The following is a 3,962-nucleotide window of genomic DNA, read 5'->3' as shown; positions in this document are numbered from 1 at the left end:
AATACTCCAATTCATAACAAAACTTTCCTTGTTTTAAAAACAACAAACACAATATTTTGATTATATTTGGTTGCAATCTATAGCCAAATCTATTACAAAAACTTAATACCAATCTCTAATGCATGAATGAAAATGCAAAAATTAAAAGTGCCCTCTCCTCTACTCTAGCTCTCTGACTCTATGCAGAAAAAGTAGAACCTACTTTTTAGGAAAAGATTTTCAATAAATAATCTCCTTCAACCACTGTTTGGTTTCCCTCCATGTGACTCTTCAGTTATTGACTTTTTAGTTGAAACTACCTTATGATTAAGATTCTTTAACTTGGGGTTCTTCCCCAAATGACGATTTCAAATCATATGGAAAGACCATGACTTTAGAGTTTTGTAGCTGTGCCCTTTCAGTTTCATAAAATTGAATCTTTCTATATTCCTTTTCTATTAAAAGAAAAACTCTTTAACTTCTACATGATGTTGCCTCTAAACTTTCTTTATTTGGGAAAATTAGATCCATGCTGGAATTTATTCCTTTTCTAATCTCTTCTATCTATGTCAACAATGACATCCATCCAAGAAAACCCTCTCTGTTATTATATAGCATACATTGAATGTCTAAATGTTAAGAATAGAAAAAGAGTTGATACCAAAAGTTTCCTCATATATGGTCTTCTATCAATAAAAATACTTCAACTAGGTGGTTGAATTATATCACTTCCAAACAAGCAATCTTCATTAGATTTTGTTCCTCGGAATGTAATATAGCAGATCCAAAAATAAAGACATGACTTCCAAGGTCATTTCTCCATTAAGCTTTCCAAGGACAATCTCTAATTCATTTGCCTGTGCTAATCCAATATCTTCTGGAGTGATAATTTCATAAGTACCTTTGAATTTAAGCTTACCTTCCTAATGGATGCCACTTTCATGTGCAAAAGCATTTGATCCAACAATAGCTTTATGGGGTCGTACAGACATTCCCATAAACTCTGATACCATTTTGCTTGCCATAGTGATCTGTTTTGTATTGATTCCAATGTAAAGGCTATCTAGCTATTCTCTACCATGACATCTTATGACCATCACCACCTCCTTCAATGAAGCATTTCCCAATCTTTCCCCAATTCTATTACCAGTGACTTCAAACTATCTGGCACCTGCATATGCACCCGCTAAGGTGTTAGTTGTTGCAAGACCAAGGTCATTCTAGTAGTGTGTTGAAATGACAACATTCTTGATACCAAAAGTATTGGCTTTGATGTCTCCAATCAATTTTCCAAATTTAGTTGGTGGAGTGTACCCCACAGTATCTGGAATATTTAAGGTAGTTGCTCCTACCTTGATTGCTTCTTCTAGTAATTGGTAAAGGAATTCATGAGCAGACCTCTAGTGACAGTCATTTGTTTCTTTGTAATGGTTGATGTAATGGATATTCCTCACCTTCTTGAAGTCATTGAAGCTATCTCATTCATTCCCTGCAATAGTCCAAATAACTAATTTGGTTTTGTAGGCACAAAAGTTCTTACAATATGTAATGAACAGTTTTAGATTTGTTTTCCTTTACTGCTTCAATCTCATTTATAAAAATAAGATTGTTTTCAATATCAGAACTGCATCCAATCAATTCCAATAAGAAACTGATCATCCTTTGAACAAATCATCTTTCGATCTCACATGTGGCACACTATGTAACAGTCTTGATGCTGTTTGTAGAAAACACATACAACATGTGCGAAACCCGTGACTGTGGAGTAGCAAGTTTCCTGTTTTCCACTCGTCAATCTCGAGTACATGGGTACTTTTAACTTTAACCACATGCTATTTAAAAATAATAATAATAATAATAAACATTTCCTTTAAAACAAAGCTCGGTGCCAATGCTTTTTCAAAGCTTTTAGATTTCACACTCACCAAGTGCAAATTCCACCATGGAGTAGCCAGAATGAAAAATCCCGCTGCGCCATAAATTTTTTGTTTCAACTCTAAATTAAGTGTTTTTTTCACCATTGGGATCATGGAAGATCAAAGAATTGACCTATGCCCTCAAATCATGTAAAACATAATCTTTAATTGATTGTAACGATGTATTAGGTGAGCACGAGTTTAGCTCTGTTACATATGAAAGGCATGCCCAAACTTGAAATAAAGCTTCTTCAAATGAATATTCATTGCTTTTAATTACTTTTTCTAATTTCTTTCTCAACCCACTATTGTAATCATGCAATTATATCACATTGCCTATGTCACTACTTTAAAAGACGTCTTCATGTTCACTGTTAAACATAGTCCTTCAATTTTAATAGAATTCGACACTAAATTGTTACTATTTTTTTTATCATCATAAGCATTACATTAGTAGTAAACTGTTCAACAAAGTAACATGACTTCCATATTTCATAGCTCGTTCTACTCAGCCTATCAATCACCATACTTAGATCCAATGCCATTGAAGGATTTCAATAATAACTCCTCACAACATCTTTGTCACTGCATCATCTATATGAAGAATCTTTTTTGATTTCTTATGAATGCTTGGTAACTATAATTCCCAATCATCCTTCTATTAAAAAAGATCATCAATAGGAACACATTATCTTTGTCAGGTTGGGATCTATAACCTACCCAATATGAAGAGACTTTTTAAAACAACCCGCCTAGCTTACAGCAAGAAGTTAGTGGTAGGGAAACCTAACAAAGATAGCCTATCCTAGGGAAGACTTAGACATAGAGTCAAACAAGACCAAAATTGACTAAAACATCAAAATCTTTAAAATCTTCCACTTTGACAACATGGCTATAGGATGAAAAGTGGGGCAACAATGGGCAAAACTATTTACTAACACTTAAAGTATGGTGGAATAAAAAAAAGATTTTGTATCTATTCCATTATACCAGGAGCAACTTGAATGTCATGTTGGTTCAAAGGGCACATCTTTTTGGTAATAGAAATCCAATCACAAATATTAATTACTTGATTCTTTGAAAACGTTATACTAATCACATAAATCAATAAAATTCTGAACTCTGTGAACAAAAATGGAAGCACACAAAAATAAATAGACGTCCTAACAACATACAAAAAAATTCCACCTTTGATATAACTCACAATTGCATTGAAAACAAAATAATCTTACATTCAAATTTCTAGTCCTTTGGAAAGCTTTGTCTTTCACTCCTTTAAGACAATCTGAATGAAAACGCTTTTAATATTCTAGATTTCTCCTATCTTTATACTAGTTTAGCTAAAAATAAGCTTTAATAATTCAATTATGAAAACATCATTACAACCAATAAGGACTTAATGGAAGATAAATTTGAATTGATTATATGCACTTTTATTAGACTTAGTTAGCTAAATAAAATAAACCCACTCTGATGCCAAAGGTGGAATACACAATATACAACTTTTCACCACACGTTCACAATGAGCATGTGCAAAAGCTCCTATTTATGCTAAGAGCTCAACACATAGTTCATTAGAAGGAATGAGGAATTAATTTGTAGTTTATAATAGTTGACAATAATTTTACCACTCAAGTATATCTTTAGGTTGTACTTGGACATTGTTTTCTTCTTACAGAGACTAAATTCTTTTGTCACATGGAGTCAATGAAGGTTAACCTAGGTTGCATGAGGATAGGGGTACTTGGGTACTTAGGGAAGCTATTTTCAAAATAGGTAATGGAGGTACTTGGGTGTGTCAGGCTTTTTTTTTTAATATAATTTAATATTTATAGAAAGTTTGAAAAATGTGTCATGACAATGGTTTTTCAAAACAAGAACAATGATAGATTTTTTACAGATGTAATGTATCTCTTTCAATTTCAAATTTACAATATGTTTGTAAACTATATTAATAGTATATGATAAATGTTTAGATGCTTAACAAAAAAGGAAGACTTTAAACATGAACAAGAATATCATAAATCATATAAGTTATAGCAATCATATATTTCCAATGATAAACTT

At 32.2% G+C, this 3,962-nt stretch overlaps 1 pseudogene; it reads right to left on the bottom strand.

Moving 5' to 3' along the window:
• Nucleotides 1-728: 728 nt before the first annotated feature.
• Nucleotides 729-1,957, bottom strand: LOC149545792 (2-isopropylmalate synthase A-like; annotated as a pseudogene).
• Between the last annotated feature and the right edge of the window lie 2,005 nt (nt 1,958-3,962).

The sequence above is a fragment of the Cupressus sempervirens genome, chromosome 7, assembly GCF_028749045.1.
Source record: "Cupressus sempervirens isolate cs-2001-9-10 chromosome 7, ASM2874904v1, whole genome shotgun sequence".
NCBI classification, from domain to species: domain Eukaryota; kingdom Viridiplantae; phylum Streptophyta; class Pinopsida; order Cupressales; family Cupressaceae; genus Cupressus; species Cupressus sempervirens.
This window is presented reverse-complemented; position numbering and strand designations above follow the sequence as displayed.